We start from the raw sequence: 25,205 nt of genomic DNA, 5'->3' as shown, positions 1-25,205 counted from the left end.
AGGGACAATAATCTTCATCAAATATGCTTCCCACGTTCCCTGGCCCCATGAAGTTAGGTGTGCCATCTGGATAGTTCTGGACAATGAAATCATACTTGTCAGTGCTAAGCTGAAGCAGCAAAAACCCATGAATGATCCTGCAGGGTCTCTCTCCTCTGTTTTGGAGGATAACAATGTTCCAGATGGTGGTGCCCCTGTCAGTCTGTGTTCACGAGTAACTGTGTGAAGGACAGCCCTATATTTGATTCATATTGAGCATTTAATGTTTGTAAGAATGTGAGAAATGTACTTCCATTGTATTAAGTTATTGAGACTTTAGGATTATTTGTTACTACAGTATTATCAGTCTATTTTGACTAACCTAGACACTGGCATCTGATGTAGGGTGGTGCAAAACAAAAATACAAGAATATGTCACTTTGGTTTAGTGGTCTGGTCACAGGCAGTGAATAAACAGATACTAGAGACTGGAAAGGTAGTGATTATTGAATGCTGGCTCCCCAAAATAACCTCTTGCTAAGACAAAGCTGAGTTTATTGCTTACTGTAGTAAGGAAGAACACTACCTTGAGGGAGGGTAAGGGTCCCTTGATAAGGGTCATGGTATAACGCTCTAGGGTTGTGGAATACAATGAAATGTGAGTGAAAGTGACGTTCTTTGCTACAGCAAGTGTGTGAACAAATAGCCTGAAATAATTTGGTTTCTAACTACATTTTGTTTTTGACATAGTAGAATTTGAGTTTGAACATGTTATTTAAAAGCCCTGCTTATTGTAGTGAGCATAACATAATGTATAGAGAAGTTGAATCACTATGTTGTACACCTGAAAATAATGTAACATTGCATGTCAGCCATACATAAAAAAATTATAAAAAAGAATTAAAAAATAAAAATTTAAAAATAAAATAACAAAATAACTTCTTATTGAAAAATGTTTTTAAAATATGGATTTTAGAATCCAGTGGTTCCAAAACACCTTAACAGCTATCCTTTCATGAGCTACTTACATAAAGTATCATCCTTCCCAAGCAAACATTCAGACAGATCATTTAGCAGCTAGAAAATGATATATTGACTTTATCAGTTGCCCAAACCACAGGGATTGTTGTAGGCTCTTATTTATTTATTATTTTAGCCCTATACCCGAAGAGAAATGCAGGGTGGGCCTTCATTCATATTGTTTTCTTTCCCTTCTTTCTCATCTCTAGCCAGAGAAGTTCTTCTAGAAATAGATTTGATGATTTAATGATATTTTTTTCCCTCATAGATTCCCCTAATCAGACCTAATCTAACTTCACTCTGCTCTCAGATGCTTTATCTATCTTTCTATTATAACATTTGTCATGGGCTGACTTTTGGTAGCAGTTATTTGTGTCTATGTCTTCCTTATGTCTTCTTTAGTCCCCATGAATAGATTAAATCTTTCTAAAGTTTGGATGATGTGGACATAATTTGGAAAAATTAGCTGTGTTAAATCAATTATTTCCAACAGATTTGAGTGAATAAATTTCTTTTGTGCATTTATTCAATGTGTATTAGTCAGGTTGCTATATGTTATGGTGCTGTAACAGCAACCTCCTCAATTTTCCATGTTTTGACACAGACAAGTTTATATCTCACACTGCATGTGCAAAATGGATCAGTATGGATTTCTGCATCAGTGACTCAGGGACGCAAAGCTTGACATCTGGAGTGTTTTTGGTAGCTGTAACAGAGGAATAAACGTTCTGATGAATCATACATGAGCTTTGCACTGCCCAGCCCAAACACCTAATGGAAGGGGGATAGCTGTAAAGCTGTAGAGAAGCCACTGGATTCTAAAATCTATATTTTCAAATTCTTATTCAATGAACAGGATTTTTTTTTTTTAGTAATACTTTCAGATTCAGATTCTACTGTGCTAAAAACCAAACTAAGATAGATACCAAATTAGCAAACACTTACTTATACATTGCAAGAGGATCATTTCCCTCCACTTTTGTTGCTGCAGGAATTCAAAGAGGGTTTGAAAAAAGAGAGTGAATGTTATAGAGTAAAAGGGAGACAGTTTATTAGAGTGAGACTTTTGGAAAGGGTGTGGGGAAGTTTTGTGAGTGGCATTTAAGTATATTTAGTTGTCCTTGTTCAGTTGCAAGTGAATATAAGAACAGGTTGAGGAGATTTCCAGAGAGGAGGACACTGTGTAATCTGTGGTTGGCCATTTCCCAGAACTAGTGGAGATCAGTAGTTTGTTCTTTTTGGTTAAACGGATAGAATATATGAGTCATGGTCCTCAGGGTGGGTAGTGGCAACAGACAATTCCTCAACTGAATTCTTAATCTTAGTGAGTTTTTCTTTTTTTTTTTAACTTTAAAAAGAGTGAATTTTATGACATATAAACTGTACTTTAGTTAAACAAAACAAAAAATAGTTATGCTTTTCTAGGGAATAGTGACAATTTATATATCCTAGAACAGGAAGAATATCGGGACATGAACAGTGCTAGAAAATGAAAAATGACACTTCGTTTCCAAGTTGTTGGTTTTCTACATGGCAGCATACTGGTTTTTTCAAGAGAAAGGTAACCTTAGTAAGTTTTGGAAACAGCCCTGAATTGACACTTTTTCATTTAGTATGATGAATTATGAGAGCTTAGACTGTTCAACAAATCTCTTTCTTTACTTTTTTCCCGCATACAATGAAGACAGTGAATTAGGTGATGCCTAAGTTCTCTCTGGATGTTTACAAGTCTGGGGCTCCATGATGATGATGTTGCTACAAACTAACTTAATTACCTCATTTTATCAATTGCTAATTGAGATGAATAGCAATCTGTCTCGTAGGGTGATTATAGGGAGAAATCATGTTACAACAGGAATCTTACAAACGAACACACCCACTGAGTTATGGAATTCTCTATAATAACCAGCCATTCTCTGTTACTCCAAGATGACAGCGTTTGGGGGTCTTCCTTCTTAGCATATGTGTCTGTAGCTTAAGAGACTGTTGGGGGTGCGCCCTCTTCTTTGTACATCCCTGGAGTACAGGCTCTTCTCAAATTGTGGATATAGCCTTGTCTCCCAGAACCTAAGGCCATTTGTGACCCTGCCACTTAGATGTGCAGTCAGCTGGAAACCTTTATTCAGAGGAGCTGCTCCAGGCTTAGCGGCTGCCAGGCTGATGCAACTTGCCCAGCTGCACACATCCATGCCACAAAGTTGGAATCTATGCCCTGAAACAACCTGGATCCTTCCCTGCATATGGTTTCTACACTTCAGCTCCCCTAAGTCTGCTGTAGAGTTCACCTTGGGGCAGAAAGTACTGTCATGATTTTAGAAATTGAATAGTGGTCCTCTTTTCATGTAAATTATAAATAATGGATGCTCAATAGTAATTTGAGGGTGAATTTGTCAATGACCAATATTGTGCTAATGCTTGTCTCTAACTAGGGATCTCTACTCTGTAAGTAGGGATCTCTTTACACTTCCATTGGGAAGGGTAATCATTTGCCAGTTTGAGGAAGACATTTGAACTTGGTACCTTGTAAGGATTCCTAATATTTACTCAGCTCGTAACCACTGTGCCAAGATCTTCACATGCACAATGATTCATTTAACCATCAAAATCACTTAAGCTGAGAGGTTATTATTATTTATTCCCCATTTTCCAGATTAGAAAAATAAGGAAGACTAAAGTGATTTTCTTGAGATTGTACATAGAACAATGACACTCTAATTATGTCGTTAGAATTTTTGTTAAATGGTAGTCTTTCCTTTTTAAAAAAATTTTTCACTAATGCTGTAAATTTTTATTTTGGAAAAATTAATCAGTTTTAAGCATCTTAATTTTATTTCACTTTAAAGTTGAAGAAGACACAAAGAAATGTAAAAACATTCCACGCTTATGGATCGGGAGAATAAATATTGTTAAAATGGCATTACTACCCAAAGCAATCTACACATTCAATGCAATCCCAGTCAAAATTGCACCAGTATTCTTCTCAAAGCTAGAACAAACTATCCTTAAATTTGTATGGAGCCTCAAAAGACACCGAATAGCCAAAGTAATATTGAGGAAGAAAATAAAAATATTATCACAGAGATGCCACAGAATGACAGGACCTTAGTTCTTATGTGGACCCAGTGTTGGTGGTGGTGGTTGGTAGAGTGCCCTATGAGTATCTGTCATGTTAAGTTTCAAGTCACATTACTCCATAAAGGAGGAAGAAATACGTTCTTCATTTCATGCTTGATGGTGGTTATGATAGATGCCATATTTCCCGGTGAAAACCTGAACTCTGCCTCTGTGATCTGGCAAAAATTGTTGCTTGTTTTCTTTTTAAGTTATTTCAATGAATAAAAGAAAGTTACTCATTTCTGAAGACCCTAAGAGAAGCAGCAGAGAAAGACAGCACATCACCTCTCTTTCTCACTTTGATTGTCCATCTGTAAAATGGGGATTATAAGTGACCTTATAGAGGATGCTTGCTGAACAGTCTGGAATATATTGTGTAAATGACAAATATGACTCACTTTCTCATATGACCCTTTTCCAGAGAGTAAGATTGATCAACAATTTCCCTGAATCTTTGCAGGTATAAGCTTGAACGTTATGAAGTGCTTATAATTGTGCAGTATATCACTTGGTAGTCACATACATTTGGTTTGAATCTTGATAAAGAAGTTTTAAAAAATTTCTCCCTGTTTTCCTGGCATAATACTCTGAACAGCAGCAATGCAATCTGTTGTTTGTTTAGAAAAGATGGCAGAAGCATGTATGATGTGTGTGTGTGTGTGTGTGTTGTGGAAGGGACTAATCATATATCTTCATAGTCCAGGAAAACAGAAATTTTGCAACATTCTGAGTTACCTGAGCTAGTTGTCATCATTTGGGAAGAGGGTAAGGATTGGAGTGAATTAGTAAAACTACATTCCTATAGTGGGCATATAGCAAAGTCCACTCCATATCCCTTCCTCTCCAAAGTGGTCACATGCACACAGAAACACACATACATATATATGCACACAGGGAAGAAGAGGGTTTTCATTTCATGGTCATTCCACAGTAGAATTCTTCTGTCCCTCGCTTTGGCAATCCGGTCTTTTCCTCCCCTCTACTTTCCCTGCTTCCCATCTTGGCGGCTGGGCTCTGCTAGAGGGCAGAGGAAGCATCTGAGCTGATGGAAGAATCACCATAGCAACATGGCACTGAGTCCTGCCCCCAAAGGTCTAGGCGAGCTTGGCTTTTGGTCTTAGCCCAAGTGAAGCATTAAGATGGTCTTCTTCACAGCCCAATCTGTTCTGATTTTTAACTACTTTCCTCCCCAGGTAGGCTCCTTCCCCTGCTCTCTATACAGTTTTGGGAGCTGGATTTTCCTTTTTCTGTCCACCAGGCCAGAAATGCCAAATGCCAATTTATTTACATGTTTCAGATAACAGGCCAGCCTTACCCAAAGATACGGTTGGCAGCCACCTACTGTTGTGATTCAGCGCTCCTAGGAAGGACTACCTCTGAATAAATATGTTGCTCCCAAGAGAAAGAGCTTCTAGAGGGAAAGAGTGGCAGTTCTAGGATAGTGGAGCAAGTGCTGGTCTTTCAGCTAGGAGGGCGGGGTTCATACTTATTTCCTGTAAGTAAGTTGTGGGTTTTCTCTCTCTCTCTCTCTCTCTCTCTCTCTCTCTCCTATTTCCTGTAAGTAAGTTGTGGGTTTTCTCTCTCTCTCTCTCTCTCTCTCTCAATTTCTCTCTCTCTCTCTCTCTGTGTGTGTGTGTGTGTGTGTGTGTGTGTGTGAATGATTGAACTATAGGTATATTCAGCAATATGGATGAATAACTCCTAGTAACGTGATGTTGAGTGTGAAACATAAGTTCCAGAAGATTGCCTATTGTATAATAAAGTTAAAAAACTACTAAAACTAAATAAGATTGTATAAGCATGCCTATATTTAGGCATGATTTATAAAAAAGTGTATGTGTGTCTATGAGCATGCACGTGCATTTGCTTATGGGTGTAAAGATAAATAAACCTTCTGGCTACCTCAGGTTGGAAGGAAAAGGATAAGTTAGGGGTGGTAGATATACACTGTCAATGTTAAGTCCTGGGGTTGAGAGGTGTCTTTATGGATATTCATTATATTATCTAACTTACTTCATAAATTAAAGAGGGCAATGCCTAGAATAGTAATGGTGGTATTTCCTGAAGCAATGATTATGGTTAGTCCAATTACATGTATTTGAGGGTCACAAAACTGAAACCAAAACCAAGCATTCCTTAACTGTAGCTGCCAATGCAAGTTACCCCTGCTGTCTGCACCTTAGTTATCTGACTTGCAAATACAAACATTCAGTCCTTAGCAATCTTAGCATTGAATATATTAAGCATGTATATTACCATGTCACACATTTGTTATTTTGACAACTATATTTTAATATACTTCATTTTATTTTTCTGAGTGGGTTCCGTAGGTGTCACCAGAGAGCCAAAGGGGGGTCTTTTGCCCAAAAAGATGCCTCTTTTATAGAAACTCAAAATTCTCTAAACACACACATATACAGAGAGAGAAAGACATATAATTTTGTTAAGTGGATAACTTGGGTAGCCTGAGAAATTTTGAAAAAAATATACATACATACATGTGTGTGTATACACATGCATACATACATAATGTGTGTGTGTGTTTGTATGTGTGTGTATTTATACCTCAGTTTCCCTTAAGCTGTTTTTTTTTTTTTTTTTGGTGTTTGTGCTTTCTTTTGATAGGTGATCTGCATTTATCCCTTTCAAGATGAATAGCAAAATGGTAATTCTGACACATTAAATACATGGGAAAGAAATGAGCACATTACCTTTTCAGTTAAATTCCACAAAGAAAATAATTCTTTTGAAAATGATTTAAACATGTTAAAATGTATCATTCAAGTTCTAAATCATTTTTGAAAACTCTTGAGAAAATTTCAGAACCCGAAGGTCTTGGGTTATTTCTTCCCATCTAAAAAATGAGGGTCAGACAAAGTGCAATATGATAGTATAGCATTTCCTACATCATACTCTTTTTAAAAAATGGACACACATGGCCCTGGGTGCTGAAATCCATCTAAGGAGGAATCCATATGACTCCTATTTATGTTTTCTTACTCATTCATTGACTTTTCTCCAGGAACTTTGAATCTCGATTAGTTCTGATAAAATTATCTATTGCCATATAAGGTTTCAGGACACATGTACTGCCGAGGTGTGAGACACCAGTGTAAGCCACATACCCAGCAGTCTGGGGGATTAATCAAGAACCTGTTTGTATAAGGGCCCAGGCATTTTATGAAAAGAAATCATCTCAAGTGTAGAGGAAATGGAAGAAGTAAACAAGTTTGGTCTCAGGACAATGAACTGTTGTCAGAGGAGTGCCAATGTTTAGCAAAGAAAGAAATATACCTTTCACGTTGTTCTTTGGCAATCCAGAACTTGAGTAGACCTCAGAGGTGGTAAATATAACGGAGCTGGGTCACAAAAGAATCTCTGTACATCCCTTGAAGCTACTTTCTAGCCCTGTGACAGAATCTAACAAGCGGTACAACTTGTGTTGTCTTAACATCCATCACACCTTACCGTGTAACAGCCTTGCTGTGGGTAATGGTAATTCTGCCTATACCCTCTGAATCAATCAGTAGAGTTTCACCCTCCTGCCATAAGGATTGGTTTGCAGGATGGCACAGAACAACACGTGGCCCAGTCAAAGTGAAGCTTAGGGCTTGCATTTGATGGGCAGGGAAAGAAAAGTCTTGTTTCCTGGAAGTGGTGGTGGGGGTGGGGAAGCCATGTGTAGATGTAACACCTGGATTCGGTGAGGCCTTTTGCCCTATGTGGAAAGGCAGCCTGAGGACAAGGCTGACCTTGAAGGAGGGCAGAGCAACAATGCACTGATACAGAAACAGAGCTGGAACACTAATCAGAACAGTCCAGGAGCTGTTCGACTTCTGGATATTTCTAGTAATTAAATAATACAGTGCCTTTACCACTGAAGCCATTTTGATTTCATTGTTGTTGCCAGTGGGAACCAAAAATATTGCTTATTTTGGAAAAACTCAACTGTGGTGACTAGTTAGGTATGCTGAATTGCAGAAAAGAAGAGAAGAAGCAGCAAGAGAAGAGAATCATAGGTATCTGGACTCAGCCTCCTAGCACTCTGTGGACATTTGTTCATAAGGTAATATAATTAATACCCCTCTTTTATAGATCAAAACACATCTGCATCAAGAGGTCTTCTGGTGAGTCTAATGGTCCCATATGACTTACCATGTAAATAAGATTACAAACCCTGTCTCTTAGTTCAGCTCCCAAAGATAGCACAGATTATTGTGGATTTATAAGTACTTTTTTGAAGTTTTAAAACTTGGAGCCCTTTTACTAAATTCTTTCAGATTTAGGACATTCAGATAACTTACATCCCTTTGAAATTCACCTGTAGATGATAACTAGCTGATTTGGGGTTGACTGTCTTTTACTGTTGTTAGATAGAGATGACAGAGTATAAATTATTGAGAGAATTCAACCCTCAGTCAGAACGTTGTACTCATGTTCCAGCTAATTGAATTTCTCTGGCTGGCAAGAAGGTCACATTATAATGACAGCAATTGTTTATTGAGCATTAGCTTTGCGTTAGGTATTGTGTTAAGTGCTTTACATACATTGTTTCATTTAATCTTTGCAAATACTTTGGAAGTTGTTATCACTGTGCTATTTTTCATAAGTAAAACATTAGAAATGCAGCAGGAATGTGACCTGGGGATGTTACTAAGAGGTTGAAGAGGGTGCATAAACTCAGACCACCACCCTGATGCTTTCAACATGATAGAAACCACCATGATCCCACTCAAGATGCAAACAGGTCTCTCTGAAATGGTTTTGCATCATTCATCAACTTAAAAATTATTTTAGATGCTGTCACTAATCTTTTTCTAAAATCTTCAGTATTGGTCCTTCTGAGTTTGAATGACATAACAGTTTTTGAAAATTTGCTTTTAGTACAGGAAATAAAATTGATTTTTCAAAATACATTGTTATTTTATATTTGAAAGTAATTTGATGAATGCTTCCTGCTTCATTGATTGAGAACTATATATTAAGGAGTTATAAAGAAGAGAGAGGCTTTGCATTTTTGAATAACAGTGATGAAGAATCAATTTCTGTAACTTTCTCTCATGTTTTTATTTTAAAATTGAAATAATGGTTTAATAGTTCTGTGATATTTTAGAGAAGGTTGATTACTTACACCTTTTCATATGAATAAATATGTATCTCCTATAACATGCCTATAAGATGTTTATAAAACAGAACTATGTGTCTTCCAATGATTTTTATTTATAAAACATAGTTCTTGAAGGTTAACACTTCTGGTTGGAGTTCATTATAAAATTAAAAATAAATTCCTCCAAAGGAAAATGCACCACAGGGGAGATTTGGAGTATTTGGGGGTACAAGCCAATTCTAGAGCTCCTGGACCTCATACTGTGTCACTGAATTATAAGATACTGGCTGTAGAAAACTTTAAACTAGAAGCTTGCTTTTTCCTTAAGGCATTTTCTTAACTTGAGGTTATCCTTTCTTCTGAGTGTTAACTGTCACCCCCTCCGTCTTATTTTCTTCTTGGGTCAGGTGGACTTATAAATATTTTTCTTCTTTCTGGCAGTTCCTTGACTCAACACTCAAACCCAGCAAGCTTTGTTGCACTCTTTCTTGGTTTACAAGTTTAAACCATGCCTAGGTGATTAATCTCCCTCAGTATACCAGATTGAAACAGTACACTTTGCAGGTACGTCCCACCATCTCACATGCGATTTATAAAATTTCTAAGTTCAAGGTTTCAGGAAGACATTCGCTTCCTACTAATTTGATAAAGTTCTATTAACTTGAGAGCCGGTAGTCAAATTTACTTAGAACAAGACACACTTGTATCATCCGAGTTTCTCATTTACAATAGCTACATTGCTGAGCGGTAAAAGTTGGCATTTTTTCTAACATGTGGTGTCAAACATAAACATATAATTAACTTATCTTAGCACTCCTCTCAATGCAAGGCAGCTCCTGCCAATCCACGGAGCTTCCGAGACAGATAAAGGAGATGGCACACTGCCTGCAGTTATCTCCTTCTCTATCCACACAGAGATAGGGCTTCTTCTCATCACCTTCAAATCCCCTTTAAGCTCCACTTTACCCATCTCTAAACTTGATCTTTTGACTACTGATCCAGATACAGTTTTGGAAACAGGGATCTGTCTTTACCGCATGCTGGACCTGGCTTGTCCTACTTCTTGTCTAGTGTCCTGCTCCCACTACATCCTGTCTGCAGTATTAAGAAAATGTGTGCACTGTAATTTCCGAATCCGTGCTATTACAGTGACTTTTTCTCGCAAAGACCTGAAAATTATGTAATCATTCTTTGAAATAAGCCTGCATGAACCTCCACCTAAACTTCCACCTAATGAACAACGGTGTTAAATAAAGACAGGAGTCAGTCAGAAGGAGGCATGGGGTTGGGCAAATTGATCTGAAGCCCTTGCCTTCCTGATTGTCTCTGAGTCTGAGACTAGTGTGAGACTTGCACTGGTCATGAAACCCATGCGCTTTTCTACAGCGCCCCTGCTTGTCCTCACCTGCTCTATCCAGTTTGTAATAAAGTCCTACTTTACATCTTATTCTTTTTACTTCTCTCAATCTCTACTCTAGTTCCGATGATCACGTGCTGCTTCACAAGAGTCTTCTGACCTGTATTTCTGCTTCTCCCTGACTACCTTCGAATCAGGTAGGTAGCACAGACAGAGTGAATGAAAGAGATCAGCTGCTAATTATGCTACTCCCACAATGGCTTCCCATTGGTTTTAGGATTTAATCTCACATTCTGAGCTGAGTAAAAAGCTCTACGTGGTCTGTGCGTGCTTTAATGTTCGTGTGCCATTCTTCTACCTAAGACTGGCAGCATCAGTTTCTAGAATCCTCTTTTCTTCGTGGTCCTGGGTTAGAAATTGCCAATGACAGGACCTGATTTGAGATTTGAAAGGCAGAAGTGAATGGGATGCTGTTATCCTCAGGCAGCAGTGGGATTCAGATACAGGGCTTTGTCAGATACTCAGCAGCTTCACAAACCTTTCTTGGAATTCTGTCTGTGTTGAGGTGGGTTTTACAACCTTCCCTGAGAGTTCATTTCCCTATTCACATTCCAGTCCTCCAGGCTGAAGCCATTGTTGACCCATTCTCAGATTTTCCAGATGCACTTCAACACATTCATTTGTTTGGCTCTTCTCCCTTTTCTGTAAGCTCTAGTTTCTCTGTTAACCCACACCTGCCTACCTCTCCTGCTGCTTCTCTGTCGTCACTTTAAACCATATATATATTTATATATATATATTTCTTCCCATTCTCTATTATCATAGACTTTTTCTTTGCACCTCTTCTCAAAAGCTTCCCCTCCTTCCATATTAAGTACCCTCTCATCAAGTTAGGTCTAACTTACCCATCCCGGAATGAACATACAGCTCACTTTCTCAGTAAAGTCTTTCCTGACGCTTAGCTTAGTTCAGGTCCCCCAATTATGTATCCTTTTACATTTATTCAGAAGATGATTCTCTTAAAGCCTGTCTTCTGCAAAGGACTCTAAGCTCTGTGTGAGCAGGGACTAGGTCTATTTTCTTCAGCATCTAGTTCAGTGTTTGACACCTAGTAGACCCTCAATAAATATTTGTTGAATGAATGAATGAACAAATGAATGAATGGAATGAATGAATAGAATGAAATGGGTTTATGAATCCATTCACTGGAGCTGGCTGATCAGACATAAAGGCAGTCAGATTCAACCAGGGTGGACCCTGTCTTCTTTGATTTGGCTTGTTTGTCCAGGGTCTCCCTTACTTAAAGAAACACTTTCCTACTTAGCTCATTTCAGTTTGGGAGATGTATGTGATGACTTCAGTGCCCAATTTTTAAATATATTCATGGTAATGAACAACTTTTAATGCATGATGATTTAATATTTAATTTTTAAAAATTGTGCCCTTTACTTGAAAAGCCTGAGGGCACAAAGTTAGTAAAATATACTAATAATGAAAAGATTTGAAGTTCTCAGCAGTAGAAATTAATAAAATATCAAGCACCCCCCCTACAGTGGCCTCATCTTGCCTTACATGGGACACATATTTGTCCTCTGTTCAGGGACGCCCTCTCCCTTAGCAGTGCTTGGGTGTGTGACTGTCATGGGTAACACCTCACACTTGAATATTATCCGGCACACATTATAACACCTCATCTTTTCATAACAAATAGTTTTTACTCCACTGTCTCCAAATACAATTTTAATGGTTAATATATTCCACAAGATGGTCCTCAGGACAATTTAAGCCAGATATTTTTGCCCAATTACCCAAGCTATTGTCACTTTCCATATCCCGTTGGCCTGATAGCCAGGCTCTGAGTGAACACTGAGTTATGGCATGAACATGATGATAGTTCCCAGGGTATGATGCTGATGAATAAGGGAATGAAGCCAATTGCAGAGCACAGATCGAAGCCAGGGAATGTCATCTCCTCTTCAGAGTAGGGGACCCTAAGTAGATGGAACAGATCAAGGTTAATGATGGCCTTGGGCAGTTGTAAATCTTCTTCATCCTTTTCTTTTAGCCTTTCTCTTCTCCAATTTCCCAATCTCCTTTACTCTAAGGTAGGTAAAACACAACATTGAATAAGCAAAGTTTCTCTCCTGTTTGTCTGTTTCTGTCTCTCTCTTCACCTATCTTAGAGTCCCTTAGAACATATAGAATGTGGCCCCAATAACCATACATTTCAAACTGATGGCCATTTCTTCCCACCCTGTGGAATTGCTCCTATCTGAAGGGCAGCAACTTTACAATCAATCCATTTTGTTCAATCAATTTTAGTATATTGTTCATCATGGATTTTTTTGCAATTATTTTGGTTTGTAAAATATTGCATTAAAATATTTATCTTGGCTACTGAGTTGTAGGCATGCCCTTCAATTTTGCCCTTGAGGCTACCACCTCACTCTAGTTCCAGCCATGCTGGAATAGCAAGCAAGAATGTCCTTAGATGTGAATAGCCATGAAGCTCGTTAAGGACTGTGTCATCACAATCACATGGAGCGATTTTCTTTCCAATTTAGAAACTGGGCTATTTTATAATAAACCACATTGTTGGAAACTGTAGTGCTGTTTTGTTTGTCCAGCTTGACATGACCATTTAAACAGTAATCTTTAGAAATAGAGAGCTGTTCATATTTCTCAAGTGCATTTCTGTCTTTTGGAAAAAATGGTATGGTGAAGTGAATTGAGTTCATCTCTATGTTCATTCGAACTCAGGCAATATATGAATCTCACCACATATGATGTTTGGCACTTAGTGCAAAGCATATACGTATGGGCTACCTAGATTGTATCAAGTGAAGCCCTTTATTTTCTGTGGGTCATTTTGTTTCCAGAAAACAGCCTCTCTGATGGCCCTGAGACTACTGTGTCCAGCTATACTGAGGTCAACAGCCACAGCTCTGCATAAAAAATTTGCTGCAGGCATACACAGATGTGAAATGCACCAAAGATTTAAGCAGACACCAACTATACTGGAAGTGGGGAAAATGTTAGGCAATATTGAAAGGCTGTGGGTTCTCACTGGAGAGACAAATGACCAGAGAAAATGCGGGAAATCGGAGTTAAAATAATTTTGTTCTCCCAGGAAACATTCAGATCAGTTTGCCTAGAATGGCTGATACTGAAAAGACTTTCCATATTAGTGTGCGGTGTAGAAAGTCCTGCTAAAATCCACATTTTGGTGACACCAAAGCCAAGGACAGTTTTTGAGACAAGTTTTTTATGTTTTATTTCTGAGAGAGAGAGAGAGAGGCAGTGTGAGCAGGGACGGTCATAGAGAGAGGGAGATACAGAATCTGAAACAGGCTCCAGGCTCTGAGCTGGCTGTTAGCACAGAGCCCGACTCAGCGCTCGAACCCACGACCGTGAGATCATGAACTGAGCCAAAGTTGGGCGCTTATCTGAATGAGCCACCCAGGCGCCCCTGAGACAATTTTTGTGGAAGTGGAAAACAGTAACTTGAACCAAGAAGTAAGAGAAGTGCTAACAGAAATAAAAGACTCAGAATTCAGAGGGAAACCATATAGAACTTGATATACTAAGCCGCACAAATTGAAACAACCAAAATAAATGCCAAATGTACAAGAAAATAAATGTAACTTATCAGAGGTTAATGCTGTTTAATGTTTTCTTCATATGGCAACTTGTTCTGTGATTTGATAAAAAGGATTGGGGATGAGACAGGCCATGAGGCTTTGCTAATCCATATTGAGCCACTGACCCTGTGTGACCTCAAGCAACTCTCTAGAGTTTGTTGGCCTCACTCAACACACACTCACACACACACACACACACACACGACTTTAATTTGGCTGATAAAAAAGGGAGGAATTCATGAGCCTTCTGTGAAATCTGGCATCATTTTGGGAGATCAGTTATCACCTCTGGTAATTGCAGAGAAAAGGGGCTAAGAGAGGTTTTCAGATCTGTGGGGGAATCAACTCTGTTGGTTTTTGATGGGACAACTCTCACAGAGCAGAGTGTTTACTGTGTGCATATCCCTGGCAAGGGTTTGGAGGATTAACTAGCCTGCTGACAGGAGAACAAACAGTTTAATCCCACTGGAGCACCTGCCTTGGGGTGGGCGGGGCTGAGCCCAGCACGAAGCCAGACTTCCAGTCCTCTCCTCTGTTTTAATGCAACACATCCTGGACTCCGTTGGCTTTCTAGATGTGTTGAGGGATTATTTTGTGTGTAGAGGACCTCTCCCAGTATCCACCAAACCACAACAGAAGAGCCTGGCTGATTTCCTCAAACATAAACCCTTCCTAAATATACATTGTAACACTGCAAAGACACTGCCTGCCATCAATGAGCTCCAGCTTTGTTAAAAGACTTGCAATTCCAGTCTTGGCCCATGCCACTCTCTGCCTAGTAGCTCCCCAACAGCTTCCTAAGACTGGGTTGGGAGCCTATCTGCCCCTCATCTGCTCCCACAGCACCCTGTGCTTGTTTACATTGTAGCCCTTTTACATGTTATGACATAAAATAAGACCTTCACAAAGCCCATGCCCACCTTTCTCCATCCCAGTTTCTCACTCTATTTCCTCCCTCTGCTGTGCTATAAATCTGAAACTGACTTCTAGTTTATCATTGCATACGTTCTGTTCAGGCAGGTTCTCTCTGGAAGTTCATGCAGATGCTGGTAGATAGAATTATTGAGCCTATTCTTCACTGATCCCTACCTGGGCCCCAGTTTCTATGCTCTTTGCTATGTAACTTTTGTAATGCATGGCACTAAAGGGAAAGTGCAGCTCTTTGCCCCTGGACCCTTGATTCTGGTCATGGTCATATGACTTTCTTTGGCCAACGGTACATGGACATTGGTGATAGTGTATAGATTCCAAACTGACTCCAAGCTTTTCAGTCCTTTTGTGCTTCTGCCATTGCCCTGAGGAGAGGTCCCAGGTAGGGGCTGCACCTTCTGTCCAGGTTCTAGAACGAGTATAAGTGGAGCAGAACTGCTCCCGGCCAAAGGACAGATCTTCAGCAAGAAGACTGTAGTCACTATAATGTGAAATATAGCCTGCAGATGCCTGAGAAGTCAGTTCTTCTGCCACTTTGTACTGTTCACTTGGTGAACTCCTCTTCATCTTTCAGGACACAGCGAAGAGAACATATTTCAGGAAGTGTTTCCTCATACAATAAGACTTTGCCCTTACTTCTGTTAAAAAGGAACAACAGACTCCAAATGGAGTCACTTATGTTAAGACCCTCCAAGACTTAATACCTATCTTCAGTGTAGTTTCAACCTCTCTTAGGAGTGGAATTTTAAACCAACCTGTCTGGAATTTCCTGATTGGACTAGTGAAGTAATCTGCGTGATAGGACCCCGAGTCCTTCCCTGAAGGGAAAGTGACCTTGCCAGAAACAATTTATCTCTTTTATTTTGCCAGTAACTTTTTTGTCCTGTCTCATTTTTGCCTACAGACACCTTCCATTTTGTACAACTCCTGAGAGCTCCCTTCTGTTACATGGAATTCTGCCTCAGTCATGATTTTTTGAATAAAGCCAATTAGATCTTTAAATTTATTTGGTGGAATTTTTGCCTTTAATGGATTTGGTGGTAGCAGTGAAACTGAAGGAGACTTCCAGCAACTTTGGTGACTAACAGCTAGAATAGGACTGTATCCAACTTAAAAACCAGACTGGTCCAATTTGGGCAGGACTGAGTCCTCAGGTGAATATTAAATAAAGGCTCATTGCTAATGGGGATCTAGAAAGTCAGAAAAGCCTCAAACAATGGTGAGCACAGATCAAGAATTTAAATGTTAAAGAGCCTGTCACCTTAAGAAGACTCCTGTGATAGGCCCTCTTAACTATTAATCTGGCTCCAAGAAACCCAAAGGCCTAAATGAAATGGGATCCTTTATATCCAAGAGTTGAGTGTGCTTGCTACCTTCTGAATTACCTGGTTATTTATATTTAAGAACTATAGTCATAGAAGCTTCAGATATCTAGCAAAATGGCAAAATTTTACTAAAAATAATCTAGAGTTACAATGGTCATTATGGGGAATCTTCCAATTAGACAAGATTGCTCACTTAAGAAGTGCACTTAAGGATCTCAAGTTGAGCAAACAGAATGGGATGTCTACTTTAATTGGCATGCAGAAGCTTCAAAAAGGATTCGAAATTCCAAAATAGCTTCATTAAAGGACTCATTACAGAAGGTTAATGAAGAATTAAAGATACAAGAGGTACCTAAAACAACAGATGATAGCACTGATGTGACTCCGACTACTCCTCCCATCCTTTCTTTACCTGAATACTCACATTTTACTAATTCTCCATCTGAACCACTTGCCTACTCTGAAGACACTATTAAACAGTTACTTTTTAAAATAAAACTACCCTAAGTTATAGATGAACCTCCTCAGGTATCCTTCACCTGTTGGTCAAAGACTCAATTAAGGGCCCTAAAGAATTTCCTAAATATAGACAAGAAACCCAAAATTAAAAAATGTTAATGTTTATTTATTTTTGAGAGAGACAGAGAAACAAAGCATTAGTGGGGGAGGGGCACAGAGAGGGAGACACAGAATCTGAAGCAGGTTCCAGGCTCTGAGCTGGCAGCACAGAGCCTGACATGGGGCTCGAACCCACAAGCTGTGAGATCATGACCTGAGCCGAAGTCAGATGCTTAACTTACTGAGCCACCCATGCACCCCTAAGCTCAAAGTTTTTTTTGAAGATTATAGTCAGTATTAAGACCTATAACCCCATACTTCCAGATTTTTATCAGCTTTTATGCATATTGGTAGGACCTGGCGAAGCCCCAAAAATGGATGCAAGAAGCAAGATGGCAAAACTCCAAGGATAGTAGTCAAGATCCTTGGTCTTCATTTCAGGAACTAGAAAAAACTTGCTAAATAACAGGCAAATTTTACAAGCCATTTCTAGAGTCTTCCATGCCCACACTGATTGGTCTATTATACAAACTTGCAAACAACAAAAGATGACTTCTGAAATTCTTTTTTTCTATGGCATTTGGAATTTTATATCATAAATAAGGTCAGCTAGTCTACTCTAGCTGCCTTCTTTGTAAATGGATTATCTCCTGAGATTAGTGGATTGATAAAAAGGCAGAAAATAGTGTGGGAGGCCACCAGCCTGACTGAACTCATGACTATAGCTGAGTGTTTTAAAAGGACCCTGGAGCAATATCATGAAGAAAAATCTGCCAGGCTATTAACTTTATAACTACAACCGCTCTAAGGCCAGAGACCCCAAACAACACCTGGGCCTCCCATATTGCATCCCCCTTGGGGTCCGTCATCAAAATGCCGGTACACAGATTGACGTCTCAGCTGTAATTAACTGGGACACTGGAAAAAGAGATTGTCCTCAAAGGTCCTATGCAAATTATTCTTGAATGGGCTCATACATAAGATTCATATAGATATAAGTAAACCTCTCTCTAAGTTAGTTTAATATCCATTAGCCTGAGGCCATCAAGGTCCCACACCCATAGTAGAAGATCTAATTGTCCAGGGGCTAACTATTCCCTGCACTTGTCCTTGCAACACACATCTTACTGGCCCAGAAAACTTATGGATGATGGGATTTGAGAGCTATTAATAGGATAGCTATTCTCCATTTCCTAGACATCCCAAACTTATCACAGCTGCAAAGGTAGTGGAAGCCTCAGCAGATTTGACCGCAGGAAATGATATTTATTTGCAAACTCCACATGCTGTCCAACTCTGACAACTTCTGTTCTTAACTCTGAATTAACTCAACATTCCTCTATCGATAGACTAACTTCTTATGAGATCCTTCTGCTTTCATAACCTAATCTACATCTTAAACATTGCAACGTCCTTAATCCTGTTATGTTGCTATAGTTCCCTGAGGAAGGCAAGCCCCCTAACTGAAAAGTAATAACGTCCCGTTTGGTGACATTGTGTCCTGATTTACAAGATACTCCTTTAACTAATCCTGATCTAAACTAGTTTGTTGATGGATGAAACTGTAGAAAGGAAAAAAGGGATTCCCATGCTGGTTATGCTATTACTACTCAATATGACCTATTCAAAAGGGGAAAACTCCCATAACCTAAATCCATGCAATAAGCAGGCACCATGCCCTCCCCAAACATGCCCGTTTTCAGAAGAGTGGATTGTAAATATTTATGCTGATAGATGGTATGCTTTTGAGTTTGTCCATGATTTGGGAGATTTTATAGAAACAAAGAGGTTTTCTTACATCCTCTGGAAGTCCAATAAAAAATGGGCAACAAGTAACTGATCTTACTGCTGTTCTTTTACCTTCTGAAATTGCTGTCATCAAAACTGAGACTCACACTAAAAGGACTGAGTCTGAGTATGAGAAATGTCCTGGCTGACTTTTATGCAAAGGCAGCAATAACAGAACCTGTAAAAATTATGGCACATGTGGATGAAGTACATCCTGCTTCTGCAAAAAGTGACCCCCCCATTGCTTGACTTCTGCCATCCCAGTTTCCTTATAACACGGCAATATTCTGCTCCTGAATCAGGGTAATTAAGACGGTTAAACAATGCTGTAAATTAAATGAACAGACATGGCTGTGGAAAACACAAGACAACCTCTTGTTTCTTCCCAGCCCCCTGGAAAATCCCTTTTTTCCATTTTTGCATTCCCTCACTCATCATAATGCATTCAAGATGATTTGAATTATGAGTTGATATTGGTTGGGAGACTTCTGTAAAATTGCAAAGACAGTCTACTAGCAATATCTTACCTGCCACATTCATAATCCTGGAAAAACCACTTTTGTGCCCAGTGGCCTCAGAAAACTCCTCCTTTTGGACCCTTTGAACACCTGAAGCTGGACTTCATTCAGCTGCCTCTTACTATGGGTTGTCAATATGTTCTTGTTATTATATGTGTGTTTTCCAGGTGGATTGAAGCTTTCCCCTGTTGCAAGTCTGACACCTTTGCAAGTGGCCAAGAAACTTAGAAAATGTGTTTCCAATTTGAGTTATACTTACCACAATCTCCAGGCACCCACCTCACCAGATGAATCATACAAAGGCTTTCATGAAAACCTAACAAATCTCTTGGAATGATCACTGTCGCTCCTACCTTCAATCATCAGGCAAGGTTGAGAAAACTAATGGGATCCTCAAACTTAAAATTTCTAAATATGTCAAAACCATTGAACTCCCCTGGCTTAAGGCATTGCCTTTGGTCATGCTGACTATTCACAGTAACCCTTTTGGGAAAAAAAAAAAAAAAAAAAAAACCCTCACATCATATGAGATAGTCAGTGGTAGACCAATGTCCATCATCCTTTTGCTGATTCCTGTCTCTTGCTATTATAACTAGCTGCTCTTGAGTCTTTAATGTCTTATGCTCAAGCATAAAATCAACAGATTAAGGAAGCTTTTCTGTATCCCAATGCAAGAGATCCTGCTGGTCACAGTCTGGAGCCTAGTGATGGATATACTAGAAAGGTCATCAGAGGAAGACAACCCTTGACTAACATTGGAAAGTACCTTACCAAGTACTCCTGCCCACTACGCTGCTGCAAAAGTAGAATATATTGAACCTTGGATACACATCTCACAGTGAAAGATGGTTCCACCTGACATTTGGTCCTGTACAGATGCTGGGGGTCTATGAATCAAATTGACAAAGAAAAGTAGATGGCATCAAAGCAGACTGCTTCCATGCAAGAAGATGGATCGAGACTTCATAGTTTAACTAAATCCAAAATCCTCTTTTTCTTGTTTTTTTCTTTATTCTGGCATTGGTCTGGAAACATAATGACCCTGCCCTTATCTCCTAAGTCATTGCTAAGTGGTGTAAACTTCCAGGTTGCTGGATTTGCCATGATGCAAGAGATCCCCTGATCTTCACTGTGACCAATTTCTCTTTGCAACATCATTGCAAACTACAATTGACACTCCTTAGAAGAATGTACCCAACTGGATACATCAACCTACTTGAGTCTTAGTACATATGCACCCCCATGTTCCTATGATGATCTAGATCAGAATTGACCCCATTCACTAAATGATCTCACCATCTCTTTGTAAGGCAGCACCCATCTTTGTAAGGATTTTTAAGATGACATTTTTTTTTTTCAAGGTAGGAGACTCTCTTCCCATATGTGCTAAAACTCTGACTGACCCATGGTTTAGGAATAAATAGAAATAAGACTATGATTAAAAAAAAAAATCTTAACACTTGGAGACATTGCAGGTTTTATTACTAAGACATTGCCCAGCAAAGACCCTTAGATTCTCTGACCAAAATTGTTCTTGAAACAGGATTATTTTTTAGTTAAGCAAAGAGGTATCTGTGCTATGGCTAATACTACCTGTTGTACCAGGATTAACACTTCTGGGAAGCTGAAACTCAGTTATATTAGATCACTGAGCAAACCAGGTTGGCTTAAAATTGGAACTTCTTCAATGATGTCTTTCTTTGATTGTTTTGGGTCTTAGAAACCAGGCTCCGAAGTGCACTCCAGCCATTGGGAACTATCGTACCTATAGTTATCATAATAATCTTCCTGGATCATTGTATTCTTTCAAAAGCGTTAAGTGCTTGTTTGTAGTGACCACCAATCAAATGATTTTCTTAAGATTGGAACATGAAAAATGGAATGAAGAGAATGACCAACCAAAAAATTGTGTGCCTGAAGTTATGGTCTGTGAATACCACAGAAATTCAACCAAAAAACCCAGGATCAACAAAAGCTGTGAGAACTATAAAGCAGTAGTTGAGAGTGGTGCTAATGCATTCATGCCTTACATTTTGATCACATCTTTCAGGCTAAGAAAGGTGGCAAAAGGGGGCAATTGTTAAAAAGGACAACAAGCCCAACATAAGCAACTTACGTTAAGCCCTTCCAAGATTTAATACCTAACCTGATTGCAGTTCAGTCTCTCCCAGGAGAATTTTAAACCATTCTGTCTGGAATTTCCTGATCAACACTAAGAACCCCCAAAGGACAGTGAACTTGTTTGAAATAATCCTGTTTTTATCTTTTGCTAATATCTTCCTGTCCAGCCCTGTTTCTGCCTATAAAAGCCTTCTATTTTATACACTCCTTGGAGTGCCTTTCTATTTGTTAGATGGGATGCTGTCTGGTTCATGAGTCATTGAATAAATCCAACTGGATCTTTAAATTTACTTTGTTGAATTTTTGTTCTTTAGCACTTCTCCTATGCTTCTGTAACTGGGAGGGAGGGTTATAATATCTGCTTAGTGCCCTCATCCTTATTTATATGGGGATGCCAGTGTTTCCCTAAGCCTTTCCTCAGACTATCCTCATACCTCACTTCCGATCTACAGTTAAGTCTTTCTCTGTCTCTCTGAAGCCATGGAATTGTTGCAATAGACTCCTATCTGGTTTCTCTCTTCTCACCCAACTCCACCGTGTTCTTCATAGAATAACTAGATCACCATTCTAAAACTGAACCCTCCGCCTCCCTCTTACCCTTATCTCCAACTCTTCTCATTTTGCACTTTATGCTCAACTGTGTTCTTTTATTCATTCAACAAAAATTTTCTGGGTTCTGACTTTGTAGTGGGAACAAATTATTCCAAGCAAGACTTTTATTGGGGCTTATGTTGGAGCACAAGGGAAACGGCACAAAGGAAAGGGTCCTTCAGGCTGGGGAAAGCTTTTAAAGAGGCTAAGGTAGGAAAGAAGTGACACAATGTTAGGCATCCAGGGGCAGTGGACAGAACATGCTTCGTCATACATTGTATTGTCTCATTAGCATGTTAAAATCTCCACCCCTGAGTATGGCTTTTAATACTACAATGAAGGATAAAATTGGTGGAAGGTCAGCACTAGGGTCCACCTTTGTTTGATTTAGTATTCTCCATTCTTCATACTCGAGTCCCCTATGATAAGCATCTTGCATCTGCATTCCTGCAATATATGCTACTCAGGGGGTTTCAGCTCTGAAGGAACACTGGGTTTCGTGCTCAGGAATTTGGAGACTGGAGTCCAGTCCCTGCTCTGTTTANCCCACGAACCGCGAGATCATGACCTAAGCGAAAGTCGGATGCTTAACCGACTAAGCCACCCAGGCGCCCCATTCCATTACCCATTTCTACCCAAACACAATCTCATTTTAATCCTTTCCTGCTTACCTTTCAAATCTCAGATTAGTTGTTGTTAGCTCTGGGGGCCCTTTTCTAACAAAGGTTTTTCTGTCATGTGCTCATTGATTATCCTGTTCATTCCTTATTTTTGTACGAACATGCATTGCATACTTATTAATCCTCTTTAAAATACTGATTTGTTGTAATACAGTTGAGTGTTCTTTTTCTTGTTTCTATTTCTTTTTCTCCTTCCTCTTCTCTTCACTCTCTTCCTCCTCCTCTTCCTTCTTCTTTATCAACACTTTAGTTGTATTGTGTTTTATTTTTTTATGCAACACTATTCCAAATACCAATTACATTTCATTGTTAGGTCTTCACTGAAACCCTGTGAGTAGGCAGATGAGTGTAATATATCCACTTAACAGGAAAGAAACCTGGGATTCATGATGATTAATTGACTTTTCTAGAGCTACCCTGTTAGTGAGTGTCAGAGCTACATTTCCAAGTCCCAGCCCAAGTTTATTCTATTTTACCACATCTCTTGATTTGAAAAAAGGCTCTGCTCATAAGGGGTCAGGTGTACTGGGAGCCCTCAACATCTAGATAGACATTCACAAAGGTAAACAAAATAATGTTCTCTCTATTTTATTGTCTCTGTTTCTCTAGGTGAAGTCTATAGGACATGGGAATAAGAGACAGATTGTCTCTTCCAAAGGTTTAATCAAAGGGTTAAAAAAGTGAAAAGACTTTTTAGAGCATGGGGAAGAAACTTTTCCCAGTAAATCTGATGATATGCCTGTAATTAAGTCAAATAGGTTAAAGGCTTGTTATGCTAGCATTAACACGTAATTCATCCATTGAATTACAATGAGATTCATGTAAGGATTACACGTAAAATTCCATGTAATGAGATGTATTCATCATCAAAAGCTTTTTGCCCTTTAAGAAAATGTTACAATAATTATCCCATGAACGTGAAAAGTCAATAGAGGTGAAAATACATGTCTTTTTATACCATCATTGTGATTGTATTTATATTGGCAAGGCCTAACCCTGCTGGCATTTAACTTTCTAGGGAGAGAACCCGGGCGGCTGCCGTCTCCTCTCATCTTACCCTTTCCTCCTGGGCCAGCCAAGAGATGCTCTTTGGCCTCATTCTCATCTCCTCTACTGGAGATACAGGCACTAGAATCTTGTTTCTTAGGTTGCAAAACAGATAAGTTAGAATGTGATTACTTACTTTGCAAAAGGAGTCACTGGAGACTTCTTTTAAAAACTCTCTTCCTTTTTTAATAGCACTTGTTCTCAAAGTGAAGACTCAGCAGTATTTAGAATAGGGACGTTAAAGATTATTACATATTTAACATGCATTAATTCAAAATTTGTGTGAATAGGTGTATTCTATATTGATTAGTGAAAACTATTGTAACCCTTGAGGATTATATAAGAATAGAGGTGAGTTTGGGGAAAGCTCCAATATTGGTGACCATTTAAAGAGCTAGCTACATGCAGAAAATATTATAACCCAACAATGGAAGTAAGTTTTTGCCCATGTGCCAAGGGCTATATATAAAGTTTACCTAAACATTACTAGACAATGAGTTTTGAACAGTTCAGCTCTCCATAGGATCTATATCCAATGTAATGCCATATATATTTGAATTTTAAAAATTCCACCATTGTCATTTATCTAAAGGGAAATGAAAGCAGTAGGAGGTGAGTATGGAAATGTTAAATCCAACATTTTAAAGGCCAAGTTGAGTAACACAGAGGTAGATTATTGCTGTTTCAACATCAAGTTCTTCTCTAATACTAGCCACCACACAAATAAGGTTACTTTGTCTCAAGCCATTGATGTGTCCCACTAATAAAGTAGTAGAAGTAACTGAGGGTACTTTATCTTTCTTGTGTTTATGAATGGTTTTAGGCAATATCTGTCCAGCTAAGTGAAAAATTTTCCAATAATTTTGTGTAAATATGCAAAATATTCATAGCAGGAAAATAGCATTAAGAAAGACTTGGTCTTTTAAAAGGAAAAAAAAAACACCGACATGCTTTGTTTGGAACTTTTGATGTGATCTTTAAAAAATGTTGCAGTCGTAAAATATCCTTTACCTAATGACTGAGTAGGAAAATACCTATCACTCATAGACCCTTGCTTCCAGTCATGCTTAATAAAGAAGAGTGTCATTGGAGTATTAAAATTTAACTTGATGTGTATCTTTCATGTACGTGTCATGTGACATCTTAATTTTGTATGGGTCAGCAGGTGCTTTTTACTGACACTGCTATTATCTGAGGTAAATTCTCTAGTGTTCTTCCTGTACAGTCGAGTTTCTTTTATGTAAAAGAGATAAAGCAAGTGTCTTAATAATACTTTTTTTCAGTACATGGAAACTGATGGAATATCTTATATTATTAAAATCAAGATAGCCATTGCTAGAGCTCAAAGTCAGCTTGAAGGACTGAAGGAGACTAGCTGTCTCCTTTTTTTTTTTTTTTTTTTTCATCATCACATATATTATCATCTTTT

At 38.8% G+C, this 25,205-nt stretch overlaps 1 protein-coding gene across 7 annotated transcripts in view; it reads left to right on the top strand.

Moving 5' to 3' along the window:
* The window catches only part of LOC144218377 (uncharacterized), a 220,210-nt gene that overhangs the window by 141,097 nt on the left and 53,908 nt on the right, over positions 1–25,205 (top strand). For 4 of the 7 annotated variants that reach the window (XR_013331138.1, XR_013331137.1, XR_013331134.1 and 1 more), the window contains 2 exons: positions 10,699–10,774; positions 19,505–21,710. The exons of 2 other annotated variants lie outside the window; for them this stretch is intronic. The gene's annotated coding sequence lies outside the window, so the exon portion shown is untranslated. Of the gene's footprint in view, positions 1–10,698; positions 10,775–19,504; positions 21,711–25,205 lie in introns of those variants that run through there. One more of the 7 variants, XR_013331136.1, reaches the window with a different exon arrangement.

This window comes from Crocuta crocuta, unplaced genomic scaffold, assembly GCF_008692635.1.
Source record: "Crocuta crocuta isolate KB4526 unplaced genomic scaffold, BGI_CrCroc_1.0 scaffold39, whole genome shotgun sequence".
Taxonomy (NCBI): Eukaryota; Metazoa; Chordata; class Mammalia; order Carnivora; family Hyaenidae; genus Crocuta; species Crocuta crocuta.
The sequence above is the reverse complement of the archived record's forward strand: the minus strand, read 5'-3'. Positions and strand labels throughout refer to the sequence as shown.